At 44.0% G+C, this 24,657-nt stretch overlaps 4 non-coding genes across 4 annotated transcripts; all 4 read left to right on the top strand.

Moving 5' to 3' along the window:
- Positions 1-4,133: 4,133 nt before the first annotated feature.
- On the top strand, positions 4,134-4,247 carry LOC140280595 (U5 spliceosomal RNA). Its single transcript, XR_011909536.1, has one exon. It is a non-coding gene; the product is annotated as a U5 spliceosomal RNA (small nuclear RNA).
- Positions 4,248-4,563: 316 nt separating this feature from the next.
- On the top strand, positions 4,564-4,754 carry LOC140280802 (U2 spliceosomal RNA). The gene has a single exon (XR_011909721.1). It is a non-coding gene; the product is annotated as a U2 spliceosomal RNA (small nuclear RNA).
- A 16,716-nt stretch (positions 4,755-21,470) lies between these two features.
- On the top strand, positions 21,471-21,584 carry LOC140280594 (U5 spliceosomal RNA). Its single transcript, XR_011909535.1, has one exon. It is a non-coding gene; the product is annotated as a U5 spliceosomal RNA (small nuclear RNA).
- A 316-nt stretch (positions 21,585-21,900) lies between these two features.
- LOC140280801 (U2 spliceosomal RNA) lies at positions 21,901-22,091 on the top strand. Its single transcript, XR_011909720.1, has one exon. It is a non-coding gene; the product is annotated as a U2 spliceosomal RNA (small nuclear RNA).
- The last annotated feature ends 2,566 nt before the right edge of the window (positions 22,092-24,657 follow it).

Raw genomic sequence — 24,657 nt, 5'->3', positions numbered from 1 at the left:
CAATTATGGTCGGAGATTCACACCTACTCACAGCCGAACAACTCCGCTCCCGCATTTGATGATGTATAGTCGGGCATTCTCACCCTTTCTCATCAGCTTTTTGCAAATTATGATCTGACATTCACACCTACTTGCAGTCGAACAGCTCTGCTCCCGCTTTTGATTATGTTTGGTTGGATATTCGAACCTTTTCTTAACTTCTTTTTACATATTTTGGTTGGACGTTCACACCTTCTTGTAGCCGAACACTTCCACTCCTGCTTTTGATGATGTATGGTTGGGCATTCACACCTTTTTTTTGCCCATTTTTCAGGAATTATGGGTGGACATTCACACCTTGCAGCTGAACACCCCCTATCCCACTTATGATCATGTGCGGTTTGATTTTCGAAAAGTTTCTTTCATGTTTTCTAGCAATTATTGATGGACATGTAGACCTTCTTGCAGCTGAACACCTCCGCTCCCGCTTTTGATCATACATTGTCAGGCATTCGCACCTTGTCTTACCCACTTTTTACAAACTTTAGTCGAACAGTCACACCTTTTTGCAGCCGAACACCACCTCTACCGCTTTTGATGATGTATGGTCCAGCATTCTTACCTTTTCTAACACATTCTTCAGCAATTATGGTCGGACATTCACACCTACTCAGAGCCGAACACCTCCGCTCCCGCATTTGATGGTCTATAGTCGGGCATTCTACAGCGGAAAAGACTCATTCTTATGTTTGGTTAGATATTCAAACCTTTTCTTAACTGCTTTTTACAAACTTTGGTCGGACGTTCACAATATCTTGCAGCCGAACACCTCCGCTTCCGCTTTTGATGGTGTATATTCGGGCATACGAACCTTTTCTTACCCGCTTTTTACAAACCAAGGTCGGACTTTGACACCTTCTCTTAGCTGAACAACTCTGCTCCCTCTTTTGATTGTGTACAGTAGGGTAATTTAACCTTTTCTTACCCGCTTTTTACCATCTATGGTCGGACATTCACACCGTCTTACAGCGGAACACCTCCGCTCCCTCTTTTGATGATGTATGGTTAGGCATTCGCACCTTTTCTTACCCATTTTTCAGTAATTATGGGTAGACATTCACACCTTCTTGCAGCTGAACACCTCCTCTTCTGCTTATGATCATGTGCAGTTTGATATTCGAAAATTTTCTTTCCTGTTTTCTAGCAATTATTGATGGACATTCAGACCGTCTTGAAGCTGAACACCGTCTTGAAGCTGAACACCTCTGCTCCCACTTTTGATGGTGTATAGTCGGGCTTTCGAGCCTTTTCTTCCCCGATTTTTACAAATTATGGATGGACATTCAGACCTTCTTTCAGCCGAAAACCTCCGCTCCCTTTTTTGATCATACATTGTCGGGCATTCGCACCTTTTCTTACCCGCTTTTTACAATTCATGGTCGGACTTTCACACCTTTTAATAGCGGAACAACTCTGCTCCCGCTATTGATTGTGTACAATAGGGTATTTTAACCTTTTCTTACCTGCTTTTTGCCAATTATGGTTGGACATTCACACCTTCTTACAGCGGAACACCTCCGCTCCCTCCTTTGATGGTGTATGTTCGGGCATTCGAACCTTTTCCTACCCGCTTTTTACAAACTATGGTCAGACATTCAAACCTTCTTGTAGCCGAACACATCCACTCCTGCTTTTGATGATGGGTATTCAAACCTACTTGTTGCCCGCTTTTCATTAATTATGGTTGTACATACACACCTTGTCGCAGCCAAACACCTCCGCTCCCTGTTAGGATCATGTATGGTTGGGCATTCGTACCTTTTCTTACCCATTTTGCAGTAATTATGGGTGGACATTCACACCTTCTTGCATTTGAACACTTCCTCTCCCGCTTATGATCATGTGCGGTTTGATATTTCAAAATTCTCTTCCATGTTTTCTAGCAATTATTGATGGACATTCAGACCTTCTTGCAGCTGAACACCTCCGCTCCAGCTGTTGATGGTGTATAGTCGGGCTTTCGAGCCTTTTCTTCCCAGATTTTTACAAAATATGGATGGACATTCAGACCTTGTTTAAGCCGAAAACCCCCTCTCCCTCTTTTGATCATACATTGTCGGGCATTCACACCTTTTCTTACCCGCTTTTTACAAACCATGGTCGGACTTTCACACCTTTTAGTAGTGGAACAACTCTGCTCCCGCTATTGATTGTGTACAATCGGGTATTTTAACCTTTTCTTACCCGCTTTTTACAAACTATGGTCAGACATTCACACCTTCTTGCAGCCGAACACTTCCGCTCTACCTTTTAGTGTTCTATGGGGTATTCACACCTTTTTTTTCACCGCATTTTATAGATTATGGTTATAAATTCTCACCCACTCGTATCCGAAGACCTCTCCTCCTGCTTTGGTTAATATATAGTCGGGCATTCGAACCTTTTCTTACCCGCTTTTTACAAATTATGGTCGAACATTCACACCTACTTGCAGCCGAACACCTCCGCTCCCACTTTTGATGGTGTATAGTCGGGCTTTCGAGCCTTTTCTTCCCCGGTTTTTACAAATTATGGTTGGACATTCAGACCTTGCAGCCGAAAACCTCCGCTCCCTCTTTTAATCATACATTGTCAGGCATTCGCACCTACTTGCAGCCGAATACTTCCGCTCCACCTTTTAGTGATGTATGGTTGGCATTTGCACCTTTTCTTACCCTTTCTTACCCTACTGATTGCTTAAGATGAAGTTGTTTTTTCTCAAACTACAAAATTTTTTTAATTGTTGAAACTTGATTTGAAGTGGATAAATAAGGACAAACAGTTTTAAGTCAGGCTGATAGAAGGAATTAATTTTATAGCAAAATCTGTATTTCGTCATATGTTGAGAGATGCTTATTGCTGAAGAAGTTCTTTCTCATTCTACAAAGTACAACGTTGTTTATCGTTGAAACTTGATTAGACATGAATAAATATGAAGGACAAAGCAGTCTTAACTTGGTTAGAGTTAAGGAATTCGTTTTATAGGAGAATCCGAATTTGTGCATAACTCGTAAAATAGAGCTTATTTTCGGATTCCTGAAGAATGAGTCTGGTTCTTTCTCATAATACAAAGTTTGTTGTTTATTGTTGAAACTTCATCAGAAGTGAAGAAATAAATGAATGCCTATCAACAAATGTGTGATCTAAACTCTAGTGCTTCCTCTAAAATAATTTCCTTTCTCAATTCAGAAATGTGTGTGTGTAAGTCACAACACCCGTGACACCAAAACGGCTTTCTTTTCTCTCTTTTCTCTACACTCTGCACTGTGAGCACACACACCAAATCAGAAAGGCTTTTTTCTCTCTTTTCTACATTATGGACTGTGGGGACACAAAACCGCTCTCTCTTTTTTTTTTTGATTGTGTGCCAGGGCGTTGTCTCACGTATTAGATTATGCTTACGATACGAATGGGTTTATCAGTCACATCAGAATCCATACATACTGATCCTCCCGTAATAAAATGGTCGGATCTTATCAAACACACTTTGTTTCTTGTGACAATCAAGTCAGCGAAACAGCGTATACACGTCAAGACACTGAATCAAGTTTGCCACAAGAACTCATAAGTTTGGCAGTATTGCTCTGCCGTCAGCAATCATACACCCATTTTATTTTCGTGAGACATGTGCAGGCACCTGTTCATCTACTGTTCTATCACTATGAATTAGTTTATCTATTATCAATAAGGATACTTCTACAACTACTATCAAAGTATGTCCAGACTTCTTATGTTGTCAGTTGCTATATATGAATAAGTGGGTAGCTACTGACAAGCATTAAGCATGTCACACAGCCCAAACATATAACATTTCAGGACACACCACACAGTTAACAACCACAGTGAAGTGTCAAAGCCCAAACATGTAACATTCAACAGGACACTTACACAACACATTCAAATCAAACAGTCAGACAACATACAAGAACATATACCCCAGCCGGCATTGCTCCCTGCCTATTTTCCTACAGCTCACTATGTGTGCGCACACCTTTATTCACAAACTCTTCAACTTATACTCTTTTACCAAAGCGTCTCAACCAAGCAAAGCTCACCATGGGGAAGTTGGCTATGCCAACTAGCCTGATGCCCTGCTCCCGCAGTGACGGATAATCGTACTCTGGTTTCTCTTCATAACGTACAAGTCTTTCGCCTTTTACTAAAGACTTCTGTGGAGAGCAGCACTAATGAGTTGTTTCTATTTTTGGCAGGCTTTACCTTTGCGGGTGAAGCCCTTTCTGTCTGTGCAAAAGAAATCTTGTTACTGTGCAGAGTGACTTCTCTGAGTAGAGTCGCCTTACTTGTTGCGACTGTGCCGATGTTCGAAGCTGGAGTGCAAAGTTGTTGCTTGAATGGTGCTTGCTGGAGCGTGCGGGAGTGCAAAGTTATACCATTTAAAAGGGCTGAAGAGTGCTCAGTGCAGCAGGTGGGCGGAGGTGCAAAGTGACACTCTGGCCACCTATGGCCATAAAAAGAACAGGGGTGTTAGCGGACAAGTGCGCATTGTGCCAGGAAGGGCCCTCGGACGTGAACCAGTGGACAGTTGTCGCTTCTCGGCCTTTTGGCTAAGATCAAGTGTAGTATCTGTTCTTATCAGTTTAATATCTGATATGTCCTCTCTACGAGGACTACATATTAAATGGATTTTTAGCAATAGGAGTTGAAAAATTAGCTTGCTCCGTTCACTCCAAGCATTGACCCCGTACTGCAGTGCCGCTGGGAACGGTGCGCTCTTCTCTACTCTTGTGAAAAAGCAAACAGCGGTGCAGGATGCAAGTTTCAGGGAGCCCAAGATGAAACTTTCTTTTAGTCTGCTGAGAAAAGAGAGTGAATGCGAAGTAGACTTTAACATAGCTCTGGGAGCGAGCCGGGAGAATTGCTTGAAAGAAACGCCATACCAAATGAGCGGTCAGAACAAAGCCTCAATACGGTGTTCCCGTTGTGTTTTTGTTGCTGCCGCTGTTTGCTTTTTCACAAGAGCGCACCTGTTGAGGGGGGGCCTGGGGGGGCCTGGGTGATGGTGGGTCTCAGGCCCGGGCTGCTGCGACTGGTGTGACCGGGTGGTTTGTTTGTTTGTTTTTTGTTGTTGTTTGTTTGTTTTTTGTAGAGGTCCTCCGGAGTGGGGTTGGGTTGAGTGGGTTGGGGCGGGATGGGTACCTTCTGGGGGTACAGTAGCTCCCAGAATATGGTCGCTGCAGGCCCCGTGCCTGGTGGACATCAGGCCCTCCTGTCCTGTGTTGGCTCCCTGGTAGCGGGGATGCCTATTGCAGCCAGTCCCTGGCTGCCCCCAGTGTATATCCCCATACCCCTCTCCCTTCTGGCTCCTGTACACAGCACACACTCACACATGAAGGGTTTTGGGGGCGTGTGTGTTCGGTGGGGTGTAGTGGACTCTGCAGTAGTTGCCCTCTGCAGTTCCCACCCCTGTTTTAATTACACCTTAGACATTACTACTTATCAAACACACTCACACACACACATTAGGTCTTGGGGGGTGGTTACACTGAGTGGCATCTGGTGGGCGGGGCTCTTTGGGTATGTAGGCTGCCCAGAGGGCCACGCTCCCAGTTCTACAAGTTTGGCTGCCCCTCAATTTTAATTGCTCACTATTAGAAAATATTGAAGAGCCAGAAGGGTGAGGGGAGGGGTCTTCTTCGCACACCCCTGCTTCCTGGTTGCTGCTCGGGGCGGGAGGGGCCAGGAGGATTAATTAATTGTTCTGCTGGTTTGGGGTCTGTGGTGGCTGGGGGGCTGCTGGCCCCCTGGTGTGCCCGCTGCACTACACCCCAGCGGAGTCGAGGGAGGGAGGACGTGTGGATGTATGGGACATGAAAGTGTGTGTGGTAATGATTGGGCCTGGATCTTGGACTTGCTGTCGCCTGGCCTGCCTGTGCTTCTCCCGATGGGGGGGGCGGCGTGGCCTCTCTCCGCTGCTCGCGACTTCACCCACCTGTGGGCACGTCTTGACTCCCAGGGCACTTGGCCAGGGGTGCTGGGGCAGGCACTGACCCACTGTGTGGCTGTCTGGGGCGCTTGGCCCTCCTGGGTATTGGGTGGGGCCTCTGCCGGGGGGTTTGGGGGCGCTCGGGCTCCTGGGGCCCGGATCCAGTACACGGCCCATGTCTGGGCGGCTGGGGCCTGGCGACGTCGGTGGGCTGTTGCCCCTGGCTCCCGGAAGGCCTCTGCCCTATGCTTATGGGGGCTCTTTCCGGGGGCTTCCTCTGCAGTCTTCTGGGTGGATGCGTGGTTGACCCTGCGGTGGGCTTCCTGGGTTCTGTGCTCTGTGGGGGCTGCTGGTGGCCTGGGTCTTGTGGCCCTCTCTGCCTGCTTCTGATTGCTTGGGGGGGCTGTGGATTGTGGCCCTGTATGCTTATACACTCATAACTAAGCACGGTTATCATGTAGGTCCTGTGCCATGGGTGTTGCATGTTCTCACACACACACAACCACATTCATTAGTCCAGTAGCATGGTCGCTAAGCAGTTGATGTATTATCATGTCGTCTCAGGTCATCTATATCCACAGCTGTGTTGTAAGCGATGTATGTTCTGTTTTTCTCTTCTTTCCTCTTCTTCTTCTTCTTCTTTCCTTGTCCCCCGGTCCGGTTCAGTTCTATTACATGTCATATATTGTAAACAGAAATAAATATATTTATTATATATATAAAAATCATATTTACCATGTCTTGAAAGATTTAAACAAAAAAAACCAACGTTGTACTTTGCAGTAAAAGAAATAGCAAATCTAAAGTTTCAGGAATCCGAGAATAAGCTTACTTTCATGAGTTCTTCACGATTTCGGATTTTGCTATAAAATGAATTCCTTCACTCAAACTAAATTAAAACTGCTAAACCGCTAATCTGTTACATGTAAGGCAGATGTCAAAATTTCCGACCATAATGTATAAAATGCGGTGAAAAAAAGGTGTGATAGAACACTAAAAGGTGGAGCGGAAGTGTTCGGCTGCAAGAAGGTGTGAGTGTCCGACTATATTTGATGAAAAGCAGGTGAAGCAAGGTCTGAATGCCAAACCTTACATCATCAAATGCGAGATCAGAGGTGTTTGGCTGCAAGAAGGCCATAGTTTGCCAAAAGCGGGTAAGGTGCGAATGTCCGACTAAATATCAAAAAAATTTGGGGCAGAGGTCTTCGGATGCAAGTGGGTGTGAATATCCAACCATACAAGTATGGTGGAGAGGAAGCTGTGAATAGCCGACCATAGTTTGGAAAAAGCGGGTAAGAAAAGGTTCGAATGCCCGACTATACACCATCAAAAGCGGGAGCAGAGGTGTTCCGCTGTAAGACGGTGTGAATGTCCGACCATAGTTGGTAAAAAGCGGGTAAGAAAAGGTTAAAATACCCGACTGTACACAATCAATAGCAGGAGCGGAGTTGTTCGGCTACAAGAAGGTGTGAAAGTCCGACCATGGTTTGTAAAAACCGGGAAGAAAAGGCTCGAAAGCCCGACTATACACCATCAAAAAGAAGGTTTGAATGTCCATCAATAATTGCTTTAAAACAAGAAAGTAAATTTTCGAATATCAAACCGTACATGATCATAAGCGGGAGAGGAGGTGTTCCGCTGTAAGACGGTCTAAATGTCCATCAATAATTGCTAGAAAACATGAAAGAAAATTTTCGAAAATCAAACCACACATGATCATAAGTGGGAGAGGAGGTGTTCAGCTGCAAGAAGGTGTGAATGTCCATCAATAATTGCTAGAAAACATGAAAGAAAATTTTCGAAAATCAAACCACACATGATCATAAGTGGGAGAGGAGGTGTTCAGCTGCAAGAAGGTGTGAATGTCCACCCATAATACCTGAAAAATGGGTAAAAAAAAGGTGCGAATGCCCAACCATACATCATCAAAAGCAGGAGTGCATGTGTTCGGCTACAAGAAGGTGTGAACGTCCAACCAAAGTTTGTAAAAAGCAGTTAAGAAAAGGTTAAAATATCCAACCATACATAATCAAAAGCAGGAGCAGAGCTGTTCGACTGCAAGTAGGTGTGAATGTCAGATCATAATTTGCAAAAAGCTGAAGAGAAAGGGTGAGAATGCCCGACTATACACCATCAAATGCGGTAGCGGAGTTGTTCGGCTGTGAGTAGGTGTGAATCTCCAACCATAATTGCTGAAAAATGTGTTAGAAAAGGTAAAAATGCCGGTCCATACATAATCAAAATCGGGAGAGGTGGTGTTCAGCTGCAAGAAGGTCTAAATGTCCATCAATAATTGCTAGAAAACATGAAAGAAAATTTTCGAAAATCAAACCACACATGATCATAAGCAGAAGAGGAGGTGTTCAGCTGCAAGAAGGTGTGAATGTCCACCCATAATACCTGAAAAATGGGTAAAAAAAAGGTGCGAATGCCCAACCATACATCATCAAAAGCAGGAGTGCATGTGTTCGGCTACAAGAAGGTGTGAACGTCCAACCAAAGTTTGTAAAAAGCAGTTAAGAAAAGGTTCGAATATCCAACCATACATAATCAAAGCGGGAGCAGAGCTGTTCGACTGCAAGTAGGTGTGAATGTCAGATCATAATTTGCAAAAAGCTGATGAGAAAGGGTGAGAATGCCCGACTATACACCATCAAATGCGGGAGCGGAGTTGTTCGGCTGTGAGTAGGTGTGAATCTCCGACCATAATTGCTGAAAAATGTGTTAGAAAAGGTAAGAATGCCGGTCCATACATCATCAAAAGCGAGAGAGGTTGTGTTCGGCTGAAAGTAGGTGTGAATGTCCAGCCATAATTACTCACAAACGGGTAAGAAAAGGTAGTATTGCCAGACCATATATGATCAAAACAGGGAGCGGAGGTGGTTCAGCTGTAAGAAGGTTTGAATGTCTGACTAAAGTTCAAATATATTAACAAAAGCGGGAGGAGAGGTCTTCGGATGAGAGTGGTTGAAAATTTCCGACCATAATGTATAAAATGCGGTGAAAAAAAGGTGTGATAGAACACTAAAAGGTGGAGCGGAAGTGTTCGGCTGCAAGAAGGTGTGAATGTCCGACTATATTTGGTGAAAAGCAGGTGAAGCAAGGTCTGAATGCCCAACCTTACATCATCAAAAGCGAGATCAGAGGGGTTTGGCTGCAAGAAGGCCATAGTTTGCCAAAAGCGGGTAAGGTGCGAATGTCCGACTAAATATCAACAAAATTTGGGGCGGAGGTCTTCGGATGCAAGTGGGTGTGAATGTCCGACTATATTTGGTGAAAAGCAGGTGAAGCAAGGTCTGAATGCCCAACCTTACATCATCAAAAGCGAGATCAGAGGTGTTTGGCTGCAAGAAGGCCATAGTTTGCCAAAAGCGGGTAAGGTGCGAATGACCGACTAAATATCAACAAAAGTGGGGGCGGAGGTCTTCGGATGCAGGTGGGTGTGAATATCCCACCATACAAGTATGGTGGAGAGGAAGCTGTGAATGGCCGACCATAGTAAAAGGCGGGTGAGAGAAGGTGCGAATGTCAAACCATACATAATCAAAACAGGGAGTGGAGGTGTTCTGCTGTAAGAAGGTGTGAATGTCCAACCATGGTTGGTAAAAAGCGGGTAAGAAAAGGTTAAAATACCCGACTGTACACAATCAATAGCGGGAGCGGAGTTGTTCGGCTACTAAAAGGTGTGAAAGTCCAACCATGGTTTGTAAAAAGCGGGTAAGAAAAGGTGCAAATGCCCGACAATGTATGATCAAAAGAGGGAGTGGAGGTTTTCGGCTGCAAGAAGGTCTGAATGTCCAACCATAATTTGTAAAAACCGGGGAAGAAAAGGCTCGAAAGCCCGACTATACACAATCAAAATTGGGAGCGGAGGTGTTCAGCTGCAAGACGGTCTGAATGTCCATCAATAATTGCTAGAAAACATGAAAGAAAATTTTCGAATATCAAACTGCACATGATCATAAGCGGGAGAGGAGGTGTTCAGCTGCAAGAATGTGTGAATGTCTACCCATAATTACTGAAAAATGGGTAAGAAAAGGTGCGAATACCTAACCATACATCATCAAAAGAGGGAGCGGAGGTGTTCCGCTGTAAGACGGTGTGAATGTCCGACCATAGATGGTAAAAGCGGGTAAGAAAAGGTTAAATTACCCGACTGTACACAATCAAAAGAGGGAGCGGAGTTGTTAAGCTAAGAGAAGGTGTGAAAGTCCGACCTTGGTTTGTAAAAAGCGGGTAAGAAAAGGTTCGTATGCCCGAATATACACCATCAAAAGCGGAAGCGGAGTTGTTCGGCTGTGAGTAGGTGTGAATCTCCAACCATAATTGCTGAAAAATGTGTTAGAAAAGGTAAAAATGCCGGTCCATACATAATCACAATCGGGAGAGGTGGTGTTCAGCTGCAAGAAGGTGTGAATGTCCACCCATAATACCTGAAAAGTGGGTAAAAAAAAAGGTGCGAATGCCCAACCATACATCATCAAAAGCAGGAGTGCATGTGTTCGGCTACAAGAAGGTGTGAACGTCCAACCAAAGTTTGTAAAAAGCAGTTAAGAAAAGGTTCGAATATGCAACCATACATAATCAAAAGCGGGAGCAGAGCTGTTCGACTGCAAGTAGGTGTGAATGTCAGATCATAATTTGCAAAAAGCTGATGAGAAAGGGTGAGAATGCCCGACTATACACCATCAAATGCGGGAGCGGAGTTGTTCGGCTGTGAGTAGGTGTGAATCTCCGACCATAATTGCTGAAAAATGTGTTAGAAAAGGTAAGAATGCCGGTCCATACATCATCAAAAGCGAGAGAGGTTGTGTTCGGCTGCAAGTAGGTGTGAATGTCCAGCCATAATTACTCACAAACGGGTAAGAAATGGTAGTATTGCCAGACCATATATGATCAAAACAGGGAGCGGAGGTGGTTCAGCAGCAAGAAGGTTTGAATGCCCGACTAAAGTTCAAATATATTAACAAAAGCGGGAGGAGAGGTCTTCGGATGAGAGTGGTTGAAAATTTCCAACCATAATGTATAAAATGCGGTGAAAAAAAGGTGTGATAGAACACTAAAAGGTGGAGCGGAAGTGTTCGGCTGCAAGAAGGTGTGAATGTCCGACTATATTTGGTGAAAAGCAGGTGAAGCAAGGTCTGAATGCCCAACCTTACATCATCAAAAGCGAGATCAGAGGGGTTTGGCTGCAAGAAGGCCATAGTTTGCCAAAAGCGGGTAAGGTGCGAATGTCCGACTAAATATCAACAAAATTTGGGGCGGAGGTCTTCGGATGCAAGTGGGTGTGAATGTCCGACTATATTTGGTGAAAAGCAGGTGAAGCAAGGTCTGAATGCCCAACCTTACATCATCAAAAGCGAGATCAGAGGTGTTTGGCTGCAAGAAGGCCATAGTTTGCCAAAAGCGGGTAAGGTGCGAATGACCGACTAAATATCAACAAAAGTGGGGGCGGAGGTCTTCGGATGCAGGTGGGTGTGAATATCCCACCATACAAGTATGGTGGAGAGGAAGCTGTGAATGGCCGACCATAGTAAAAGGCGGGTGAGAGAAGGTGCGAATGTCAAACCATACATAATCAAAACAGGGAGCGGAGGTGTTCTGCTGTAAGAAGGTGTGAATGTCCAACCATAGTTGGTAAAAAGCGGGTAAGAAAAGGTTAAAATACCCGACTGTACACACTCAATAGCGGGAGCGGAGTTGTTCGGCTACTAAAAGGTGTGAAAGTCCGACCATGGTTTGTAAAAAGCGGGTAAGAAAGGGTGCGAATGCCCGACAATGTATGATCAAAAGAGGGAGTGGAGGTTTTCAGCTGCAAGACGGTCTGAATGTCCATCAATAATTGCTAGAAAACATGAAAGAAAATTTTCGAATATCAAACTGCACATGATCATAAGCGGGAGAGGAGGTGTTCAGCTGCAAGAATGTGTGAATGTCTACCCATAATTACTGAAAAATGGGTAAGAAAAGGTGCGAATACCTAACCATACATCATCAAAAGAGGGAGCGGAGGTGTTCCGCTGTAAGACGGTGTGAATGTCGAACCATAGATGGTAAAAGCGGGTAAGAAAAGGTTAAATTACCCGACTGTACACAATCAAAAGAGGGAGCGGAGTTGTTAAGCTAAGAGAAGGTGTGAAAGTCCGACCTTGGTTTGTAAAAAGCGGGTAAGAAAAGGTTCGTATGCCCGAATATACACCATCAAAAGCGGAAGCGGAGTTGTTCGGCTGTGAGTAGGTGTGAATCTCCAACCATAATTGCTGAAAAATGTGTTAGAAAAGGTAAAAATGCCGGTCCATACATAATCACAATCGGGAGAGGTGGTGTTCAGCTGCAAGAAGGTGTGAATGTCCACCCATAATACCTGAAAAGTGGGTAAAAAAAAAGGTGCGAATGCCCAACCATACATCATCAAAAGCAGGAGTGCATGTGTTCGGCTACAAGAAGGTGTGAACGTCCAACCAAAGTTTGTAAAAAGCAGTTAAGAAAAGGTTCGAATATGCAACCATACATAATCAAAAGCGGGAGCAGAGCTGTTCGACTGCAAGTAGGTGTGAATGTCAGATCATAATTTGCAAAAAGCTGATGAGAAAGGGTGAGAATGCCCGACTATACACCATCAAATGCGGGAGCGGAGTTGTTCGGCTGTGAGTAGGTGTGAATCTCCGACCATAATTGCTGAAAAATGTGTTAGAAAAGGTAAGAATGCCGGTCCATACATCATCAAAAGCGAGAGAGGTTGTGTTCGGCTGCAAGTAGGTGTGAATGTCCAGCCATAATTACTCACAAACGGGTAAGAAATGGTAGTATTGCCAGACCATATATGATCAAAACAGGGAGCGGAGGTGGTTCAGCAGCAAGAAGGTTTGAATGCCCGACTAAAGTTTGTAAAAACCGTGTAAGACAAGGGGCGAATGCCCGACAATGTATGATCAAAAGAGGGAGCGGAGGTTTTCGGCTGCAAGGTCTGAATGTCCAACCATAATTTGTAAAAATCGGGGAAGAAAAGGCTCGAAAGCCCGACTATACACCATCAAAAGCGGGAGCAGAGGTGTTCAGGTGCAAGAAGGTCTGAATGTCCGACCAATAATTACTGAAAAATGGGTAAGAAAAGGTGTGAATGCCAAATCATACATCATCAAAAGCAGGAGCGGATGTGTTCGGCTACAAGAAGGTTTGAATGTCCAACCATAGTAAGTAATAGGTGGGTAAGAAAAGGCTCGAATGCCCGACTATACACCATCAAAAGCGGAAGCGGAGGTGTTCGGCTGCAAGACGGTGTGAACGTCCGACCAAAGTTTGTAAAAAGCATTAAGAAAATGTTCGAATATCCAACCAAACATAATCAAAAGCGGGAGCAGAGCTGTTCGACTTCAAGTAGGTGTGAATATCAGATCATAATTTGCAAAAAGCTGATGAGAAAGGGTGAGAATGCCCGACTATACACTATCAAATGTGGGAGCGGAGGTGTTCGGCTGTGAGTAGGTGTGAATGTCCGACCATAATTGCTGAAAAATGTGTTAGAAAAGGTAAGAAGGCCGGACCAGATATCATCAAAAGCGGGAGAGGTTGTGTTCGGCTTTAAGAAGGTGTGAATGTCCAGCCATAATTACTCACAAACGGGTAAGAAAAGGTACTATTGCCAGACCATATATGATCAAAACAGGGAGCGGAGGTGGTTCAGCTGCAAGAAGGTTTGAATGTCCGACTAAAGTTTGTAAAAAGCGGGTAAGACAAGGTGTGAATGCCCGACAATGTATGATCAAAAGAGGAGCGGAGGTTTTCGGCTGCAAGAAGGTCTGAATGTCCACCCATAATTACTGAAAAATGGGTAAGAAAAGGTGCGAAAGCCCAACCGCACATGATCATAAGTGGATGAGAAGGTGTTCGACTGCAAGTAGGTGTGAATGTAATCAATGTCTAGATAGATTTCAACAAAAAACAACGTTGTACTTTGCAGTAAAAGAAAGTGCAAATCAAAAGTTTTAGGAATCCGAGAATAAGCTTATTTTCATGAGTTCTGCACGATTTCGGATTTTATGTATAAAATTAATTTCTTCATGCAAACTAAGTTAACACTGCTTTGTCCTTCATATGTACCCATTTCTACATATATTTCAAGCATAAACTTCCTCATATTACCCTGAATGAGAAAGAGCCACACTTGTGATTAAGCCATACCTCCCTTTTGAGGAGTTCTGTATGATTTGGGATTTTATCTATAAAATTAATTCCTTCACTCAAACTATGTTAAAACGGCTTTTACCTTCATATTTATCAATGTCTCGATAGATTTAAACAAAAAAACAACGTTGTACTTTGCAATAAAAGAAAGAGCAAATCAAAAGTTTTAGGAATCCGAGAATAAGCTTATTTTCATGAGTTCTGCACGATTTCGGATTTTATGTATAAAATGAATTCATTCACTCAAACCAAGTTAAAACTGCTTTTTCCTTCATATTTATCAATGTCTAGATCGACTTCAACAAAGAACAACATTGTATTTTGCAGTAGAAGAAAGAGCAAAACTGAAGGATCAGGAATCCGAGAATAAGCTTCTTTTCATACGTTCTGCATGATTTGGGATTTTATGTATAAAATGAATTCCTTCACTCAAACTAAGTTAACACTGCTTTGTCCTTCATATGTACCCATTTCTACATATATTTCAAGCATAAACTTCCTCATACTACCCTGAATGAGAAAGAACCACACTTGTGATTAAGCCATACGCCCCTTTTGAGGAGTTCTGCATGATTTGGGATTTTATCTATAAAATCAATTCCTTCACTCAAACTATGTTAAAACGGCTTTTACCTTCATATTTATCAATGTCTCGATATATTTAAACAAAAAAAAACAACGTTGTACTTTGCAGTAAAAGAAAGAGCCAATCAAAAGTTTTAGGAATCCGAGAATAAGCTTATTTTCATGAGTTCTGCACGATTTCGGATTTTATGTATAAAATGAATTAATTCACTCAAACCAAGTTAAAACTGCTTTTTCCTTCATATTTATCAATGTCTAGATCGACTTCAACAAAGAACAACATTGTATTTTGCAGTAGAAGAAAGAGCAACACTGAAGGATCAGGAATCCGAGAATAAGCTTATTTTCTTATGGGCAAGTGGGAACTGCTTTGTCCTTCATATTTATCAATGTGTAGATGGATTTCAACTTCTTCTACTGCAAAGTCCAATGTTTTTCTTTGTTGAAGTCGATCTAGACATTGATGAATATGGAAGGACAAAGCAGTTTTAACTTGGTTTGAGCAAAGCAATTCATTTTATAGCAAAATCCGAAATCGTGCAGAACTCATGAAAGCAGGCTTATACTCGGATTCCTGAAACTTTAGATTTGCTCTTTCTTTTACTGCAAAGTACAACGTTGTTTTTTTGTTTAAATATTTCTAGACATGGTAAATATGAAGGACAAATCAGTTTTAACATAGTTTGAGTGAAGTAATGCATTTTATAAGCAAAATCCCAAATCATGCAGAACTCACGAAATGCTTTTTCTCGCTTTTCACTGCTTTTTACAAACTTTGGTCGGACGTTCACACCTTCTTGCATCCGAACACCTCCGCTTCCGCTGATGTATATTCGGGCATTTGAACCTTTTTTTACCCGCTTTTTACAAACCATTGTCGGACTTTCACACCTTCTTGCAGCCGAACACCACCTCTCCCGCTTTTGATGATGTATGGTCCAGTATTCTTACCTTTTCTAACACATTTTTCAGCAATTATGGTCGGACATTCACACCTACTCACAGCTGGACACCTCCGCTCCCGCTTTTGATCATACAATGTCGGGACATCGCTCCTTGTCTTACCAGCTTTTTACAAACTTTAGTCAAACATTCACACCTTCTTGCAGCTGAACACCTCCGCTCCCGCTTTTGATGATGTATAGTCGGGCTTTCGAGCCTTTTCTTACCCAGTTTTTACAAATTATGGTTGGACATTCAGACCTTGCAGCCGAACACCTCCGCTCTCTCTTTTGATCATACATTGTTGGGCATTCGCACCTTGTCTTACCCGCTTTTTACAAACTATAGTCAGACATTAACACCTTGCAGCTGAACCTCCGCTCCCTGTTTTGATCATGTATGGTCTGGCAATACTACCTTTTCTTCCCCCGTTTGTGAGTAATTATGGCTGGACATTCACACTTACTTGCAGTCGAACAGCTCTGCTCCCGCTTTTGATTATGTTTGGTTGGATATTCGAACCTTTTCTTAACTGCTTTTTACAAACCATGGTCGGACTTTCACACCTTCTTGTAGCCGAACAACTCCGCTCCCGCTATTGATTGTGTACAGTCGGGTATTTTAACCTTTTCTTACCCGCTTTTTACCAACTATGGTCGGACATTCACACCGTCTTACAGCGGAACACCTCCGCTCCCGCTTTTTATGGTGTATAGTCGGGCATTCGAACCTTTTCTTACCCGCTTTTTACAAACTTTGGTAGGACATTCAAACCTTCGTGTATCCGAAAACCTCCGCTCTCTCTTTTGATCATACATTGTCGGACATTCGCACCTTTTCTTACCCGCTTTTTACAAACCATGGTCGGACTGTCACACCTTCTTGTAGCCGAACACATCCGCTCCCGCTATTGATTGTGTACAGTCGGGTATTTCAACCTTTTCTTACCCGCTTTTTACCAAGTATGGTCGGACATTCACACCTTCGTACAGCGGAACACCTCCGCTCCCTCTTTTGATGGTGTATGTTCGGGCATTCAAACCTTTTCTTACCCGCTTTTTCCAAACTATGGTCGGCTATTCACAGCTTCCTCTCCACCATACTTGTATGGTGGGATATTCACACCCACTTGCATCCGAAAACCTCCGCCCCAAATTTTGTTGATATTTAGTCGGACATTCGCACCTTACCCGCTTTTGGCAAACTATGGCCTTCTTGCAGCCTAACAACTCTGATCTTGCTTTTGATGATGTAAGGTTGGGCATTCAGACCTTGCTTCACCTGCTTTTCACCAAATATAGTCGGACATTCACACCTTCTTGCAGCCGAACACTTCCGCTCCACCTTTTAGTGTTCTATCACACCTTTTTTTTCACCGCATTTTATACATTATGGTTGGAAATTTTCAACCACTCTCATCCGAAGACCTCTCCTCCCGCTTTTGTTAATATATTTGAACTTTAGTTTGACATTCAAACCTTCTTGCAGCTGAACCACCTCCGCTCCCTGTTTTGATCATATATGGTCTGGCAATACTACCTTTTCTTACCCGTTTGTGAGTAATTATGGCTGGACATTCACACCTACTTGCAGCCGAACACAACCTCTCTCGCTTTTGATGATGTATGGACCGGCATTTTTACCTTTTCTAACACATTTTTCAGCAATTATGGTCGGAGATTCACACCTACTCACAGCCGAACAACTCCGCTCCCGCATTTGATGATGTATAGTCGGGCATTCTCACCCTTTCTCATCAGCTTTTTGCAAATTATGATCTGACATTCACACCTACTTGCAGTCGAACAGCTCTGCTCCCGCTTTTGATTATGTTTGGTTGGATATTCGAACCTTTTCTTAACTTCTTTTTACATATTTTGGTTGGACGTTCACACCTTCTTGTAGCCGAACACTTCCACTCCTGCTTTTGATGATGTATGGTTGGGCATTCACACCTTTTTTTTGCCCATTTTTCAGGAATTATGGGTGGACATTCACACCTTGCAGCTGAACACCCCCTATCCCACTTATGATCATGTGCGGTTTGATTTTCGAAAAGTTTCTTTCATGTTTTCTAGCAATTATTGATGGACATGTAGACCTTCTTGCAGCTGAACACCTCCGCTCCCGCTTTTGATCATACATTGTCAGGCATTCGCACCTTGTCTTACCCACTTTTTACAAACTTTAGTCGAACAGTCACACCTTTTTGCAGCCGAACACCACCTCTACCGCTTTTGATGATGTATGGTCCAGCATTCTTACCTTTTCTAACACATTCTTCAGCAATTATGGTCGGACATTCACACCTACTCAGAGCCGAACACCTCCGCTCCCGCATTTGATGGTCTATAGTCGGGCATTCTACAGCGGAAAAGACTCATTCTTATGTTTGGTTAGATATTCAAACCTTTTCTTAACTGCTTTTTACAAACTTTGGTCGGACGTTCACAATATCTTGCAGCCGAACACTTCCGCTTCCGCTTTTGATGGTGTATATTCGGGCATACGAACCTTTTCTTACCCGCTTTTTACAAACCAAGGTCGGACTTTGACACCTTCTCTTAGCTGAACAACTCTGCTCCCTCTTTTGATTGTGTACAGTAGGGTAATTTAACCTTTTCTTACCCGCTTTTTACCATCTATGGTCGGACATTCACACCGTCTTACAGCGGAACACCTCCGCTCCCTCTTTTGATGATGTATGGTTAGGCATTCGCACCTTTTCTTACCCATTTTTCAGTAATTATGGGTAGACATTCACACCTTCTTGCAGCTGAACACCTCCTCTTCTGCTTATGATCATGTGCAGTTTGATATTCGAAAATTTTCTTTCCTGTTTTCTAGCAATTATTGATGGACATTCAGACCGTCTTGAAGCTGAACACCGTCTTGAAGCTGAACACCTCTGCTCCCACTTTTGATGGTGTATAGTCGGGCTTTCGAGCCTTTTCTTCCCCGATTTTTACAAATTATGGATGGACATTCAGACCTTCTTTCAGCCGAAAACCTCCGCTCCCTTTTTTGATCATACATTGTCGGGCATTCGCACCTTTTCTTACCCGCTTTTTACAATTCATGGTCGGACTTTCACACCTTTTAATAGCGGAACAACTCTGCTCCCGCTATTGATTGTGTACAATAGGGTATTTTAACCTTTTCTTACCTGCTTTTTGCCAATTATGGTTGGACATTCACACCTTCTTACAGCGGAACACCTCCGCTCCCTCCTTTGATGGTGTATGTTCGGGCATTCGAACCTTTTCCTACCCGCTTTTTACAAACTATGGTCAGACATTCAAACCTTCTTGTAGCCGAACACATCCACTCCTGCTTTTGATGATGGGTATTCAAACCTACTTGTTGCCCGCTTTTCATTAATTATGGTTGTACATACACACCTTGTCGCAGCCAAACACCTCCGCTCCCTGTTAGGATCATGTATGGTTGGGCATTCGTACCTTTTCTTACCCATTTTGCAGTAATTATGGGTGGACATTCACACCTTCTTGCATTTGAACACTTCCTCTCCCGCTTATGATCATGTGCGGTTTGATATTTCAAAATTCTCTTCCATGTTTTCTAGCAATTATTGATGGACATTCAGACCTTCTTGCAGCTGAACACCTCCGCTCCAGCTGTTGATGGTGTATAGTCGGGCTTTCGAGCCTTTTCTTCCCAGATTTTTACAAAATATGGATGGACATTCAGACCTTGTTTAAGCCGAAAACCCCCTCTCCCTCTTTTGATCATACATTGTCGGGCATTCACACCTTTTCTTACCCGCTTTTTACAAACCATGGTCGGACTTTCACACCTTTTAGTAGTGGAACAACTCTGCTCCCGCTATTGATTGTGTACAATCGGGTATTTTAACCTTTTCTTACCCGCTTTTTACAAACTATGGTCAGACATTCACACCTTCTTGCAGCCGAACACTTCCGCTCTACCTTTTAGTGTTCTATGGGGTATTCACACCTTTTTTTTCACCGCATTTTATAGATTATGGTTATAAATTCTCACCCACTCGTATCCGAAGACCTCTCCTCCTGCTTTGGTTAATATATAGTCGGGCATTCGAACCTTTTCTTACCCGCTTTTTACAAATTATGGTCGAACATTCACACCTACTTGCAGCCGAACACCTCCGCTCCCACTTTTGATGGTGTATAGTCGGGCTTTCGAGCCTTTTCTTCCCCGGTTTTTACAAATTATGGTTGGACATTCAGACCTTGCAGCCGAAAACCTCCGCTCCCTCTTTTAATCATACATTGTCAGGCATTCGCACCTACTTGCAGCCGAATACTTCCGCTCCACCTTTTAGTGATGTATGGTTGGCATTTGCACCTTTTCTTACCCTTTCTTACCCTACTGATTGCTTAAGATGAAGTTGTTTTTTCTCAAACTACAAAATTTTTTTAATTGTTGAAACTTGATTTGAAGTGGATAAATAAGGACAAACAGTTTTAAGTCAGGCTGATAGAAGGAATTAATTTTATAGCAAAATCTGTATTTCGTCATATGTTGAGAGATGCTTATTGCTGAAGAAGTTCTTTCTCATTCTACAAAGTACAACGTTGTTTATCGTTGAAACTTGATTAGACATGAATAAATATGAAGGACAAAGCAGTCTTAACTTGGTTAGAGTTAAGGAATTCGTTTTATAGGAGAATCCGAATTTGTGCATAACTCGTAAAATAGAGCTTATTTTCGGATTCCTGAAGAATGAGTCTGGTTCTTTCTCATAATACAAAGTTTGTTGTTTATTGTTGAAACTTCATCAGAAGTGAAGAAATAAATGAATGCCTATCAACAAATGTGTGATCTAAACTCTAGTGCTTCCTCTAAAATAATTTCCTTTCTCAATTCAGAAATGTGTGTGTGTAAGTCACAACACCCGTGACACCAAAACGGCTTTCTTTTCTCTCTTTTCTCTACACTCTGCACTGTGAGCACACACACCAAATCAGAAAGGCTTTTTTCTCTCTTTTCTACATTATGGACTGTGGGGACACAAAACCGCTCTCTCTTTTTTTTTTTGATTGTGTGCCAGGGCGTTGTCTCACGTATTAGATTATGCTTACGATACGAATGGGTTTATCAGTCACATCAGAATCCATACATACTGATCCTCCCGTAATAAAATGGTCGGATCTTATCAAACACACTTTGTTTCTTGTGACAATCAAGTCAGCGAAACAGCGTATACACGTCAAGACACTGAATCAAGTTTGCCACAAGAACTCATAAGTTTGGCAGTATTGCTCTGCCGTCAGCAATCATACACCCATTTTATTTTCGTGAGACATGTGCAGGCACCTGTTCATCTACTGTTCTATCACTATGAATTAGTTTATCTATTATCAATAAGGATACTTCTACAACTACTATCAAAGTATGTCCAGACTTCTTATGTTGTCAGTTGCTATATATGAATAAGTGGGTAGCTACTGACAAGCATTAAGCATGTCACACAGCCCAAACATATAACATTTCAGGACACACCACACAGTTAACAACCACAGTGAAGTGTCAAAGCCCAAACATGTAACATTCAACAGGACACTTACACAACACATTCAAATCAAACAGTCAGACAACATACAAGAACATATACCCCAGCCGGCATTGCTCCCTGCCTATTTTCCTACAGCTCACTATGTGTGCGCACACCTTTATTCACAAACTCTTCAACTTATACTCTTTTACCAAAGCGTCTCAACCAAGCAAAGCTCACCATGGGGAAGTTGGCTATGCCAACTAGCCTGATGCCCTGCTCCCGCAGTGACGGATAATCGTACTCTGGTTTCTCTTCATAACGTACAAGTCTTTCGCCTTTTACTAAAGACTTCTGTGGAGAGCAGCACTAATGAGTTGTTTCTATTTTTGGCAGGCTTTACCTTTGCGGGTGAAGCCCTTTCTGTCTGTGCAAAAGAAATCTTGTTACTGTGCAGAGTGACTTCTCTGAGTAGAGTCGCCTTACTTGTTGCGACTGTGCCGATGTTCGAAGCTGGAGTGCAAAGTTGTTGCTTGAATGGTGCTTGCTGGAGCGTGCGGGAGTGCAAAGTTATACCATTTAAAAGGGCTGAAGAGTGCTCAGTGCAGCAGGTGGGCGGAGGTGCAAAGTGACACTCTGGCCACCTATGGCCATAAAAAGAACAGGGGTGTTAGCGGACAAGTGCGCATTGTGCCAGGAAGGGCCCTCGGACGTGAACCAGTGGACAGTTGTCGCTTCTCGGCCTTTTGGCTAAGATCAAGTGTAGTATCTGTTCTTATCAGTTTAATATCTGATATGTCCTCTCTACGAGGACTACATATTAAATGGATTTTTAGCAATAGGAGTTGAAAAATTAGCTTGCTCCGTTCACTCCAAGCATTGACCCCGTACTGCAGTGCCGCTGGGAACGGTGCGCTCTTCTCTACTCTTGTGAAAAAGCAAACAGCGGTGCAGGATGCAAGTTTCAGGGAGCCCAAGATGAAACTTTCTTTTAGTCTGCTGAGAAAAGAGAGTGAATGCGAAGTAGACTTTAACATAGCTCTGGGAGCGAGCCGGGAGAATTGCTTGAAAGAAACGCCATACCAAATGAGCGGTCAGAACAAAGCCTCAATACGGTGTTCCCGTTGTGTTTTTGTTGCTGCCGCTGTTTGCTTTTTCACAAGAGCGCACCTGTTGAGGGGGGGCCTGGGGGGGCCTGGGTGATGGTGGGTCTCAGGCCCGGGCTGCTGCGACTGGTGTGACCGGGTGGTTTGTTTGTTTGTTTTTTGTTGTTGTTTGTTTGTTTTTTGTAGAGGTCCTCCGGAGTGGGGTTGGGTTGAGTGGGTTGGGGCGGGATGGGTACCTTCTGGGGGTACAGTAGCTCCCAGAATATGGTCGCTGCAGGCCCCGTGCCTGGTGGACATCAGGCCCTCCTGTCCTGTGTTGGCTCCCTGGTAGCGGGGATGCCTATTGCAGCCAGTCCCTGGCTGCCCCCAGTGTATATCCCCATACCCCTCTCCCTTCTGGCTCCTGTACACAGCACACACTCACACATGAAGGGTTTTGGGGGCGTGTGTGTTCGGTGGGGTGTAGTGGACTCTGCAGTAGTTGCCCTCTGCAGTTCCCACCCCTGTTTTAATTACACCTTAGACATTACTACTTATCAAACACACTCACACACACACATTAGGTCTTGGGGGGTGGTTACACTGAGTGGCATCTGGTGGGCGGGGCTCTTTGGGTATGTAGGCTGCCCAGAGGGCCACGCTCCCAGTTCTACAAGTTTGGCTGCCCCTCAATTTTAATTGCTCACTATTAGAAAATATTGAAGAGCCAGAAGGGTGAGGGGAGGGGTCTTCTTCGCACACCCCTGCTTCCTGGTTGCTGCTCGGGGCGGGAGGGGCCAGGAGGATTAATTAATTGTTCTGCTGGTTTGGGGTCTGTGGTGGCTGGGGGGCTGCTGGCCCCCTGGTGTGCCCGCTGCACTACACCCCAGCGGAGTCGAGGGAGGGAGGACGTGTGGATGTATGGGACATGAAAGTGTGTGTGGTAATGATTGGGCCTGGATCTTGGACTTGCTGTCGCCTGGCCTGCCTGTGCTTCTCCCGATGGGGGGGGCGGCGTGGCCTCTCTCCGCTGCTCGCGACTTCACCCACCTGTGGGCACGTCTTGACTCCCAGGGCACTTGGCCAGGGGTGCTGGGGCAGGCACTGACCCACTGTGTGGCTGTCTGGGGCGCTTGGCCCTCCTGGGTATTGGGTGGGGCCTCTGCCGGGGGGTTTGGGGGCGCTCGGGCTCCTGGGGCCCGGATCCAGTACACGGCCCATGTCTGGGCGGCTGGGGCCTGGCGACGTCGGTGGGCTGTTGCCCCTGGCTCCCGGAAGGCCTCTGCCCTATGCTTATGGGGGCTCTTTCCGGGGGCTTCCTCTGCAGTCTTCTGGGTGGATGCGTGGTTGACCCTGCGGTGGGCTTCCTGGGTTCTGTGCTCTGTGGGGGCTGCTGGTGGCCTGGGTCTTGTGGCCCTCTCTGCCTGCTTCTGATTGCTTGGGGGGGCTGTGGATTGTGGCCCTGTATGCTTATACACTCATAACTAAGCACGGTTATCATGTAGGTCCTGTGCCATGGGTGTTGCATGTTCTCACACACACACAACCACATTCATTAGTCCAGTAGCATGGTCGCTAAGCAGTTGATGTATTATCATGTCGTCTCAGGTCATCTATATCCACAGCTTTGTTGTAAGCGATGTATGTTCTGTTTTTCTCTTCTTTCCTCTTCTTCTTCTTCTTCTTTCCTTGTCCCCCGGTCCGGTTCAGTTCTATTACATGTCATATATTGTAAACAGAAATAAATATATTTATTATATATATAAAAATCATATTTACCATGTCTTGAAAGATTTAAACAAAAAAAACCAACGTTGTACTTTGCAGTAAAAGAAATAGCAAATCTAAAGTTTCAGGAATCCGAGAATAAGCTTACTTTCATGAGTTCTTCACGATTTCGGATTTTGCTATAAAATGAATTCCTTCACTCAAACTAAATTAAAACTGCTAAACCGCTAATCTGTTACATGTAAGGCAGATGTCAAAATTTCCGACCATAATGTATAAAATGCGGTGAAAAAAAGGTGTGATAGAACACTAAAAGGTGGAGCGGAAGTGTTCGGCTGCAAGAAGGTGTGAGTGTCCGACTATATTTGATGAAAAGCAGGTGAAGCAAGGTCTGAATGCCAAACCTTACATCATCAAATGCGAGATCAGAGGTGTTTGGCTGCAAGAAGGCCATAGTTTGCCAAAAGCGGGTAAGGTGCGAATGTCCGACTAAATATCAAAAAAATTTGGGGCAGAGGTCTTCGGATGCAAGTGGGTGTGAATATCCAACCATACAAGTATGGTGGAGAGGAAGCTGTGAATAGCCGACCATAGTTTGGAAAAAGCGGGTAAGAAAAGGTTCGAATGCCCGACTATACACCATCAAAAGCGGGAGCAGAGGTGTTCCGCTGTAA

Source organism: Leuresthes tenuis, unplaced genomic scaffold (genome assembly GCF_036924035.1).
Source record: "Leuresthes tenuis unplaced genomic scaffold, fLeuTen1.0.hap1 SCAF_21, whole genome shotgun sequence".
In the NCBI taxonomy this organism is placed as follows: domain Eukaryota; kingdom Metazoa; phylum Chordata; class Actinopteri; order Atheriniformes; family Atherinopsidae; genus Leuresthes; species Leuresthes tenuis.
This window is presented reverse-complemented; position numbering and strand designations above follow the sequence as displayed.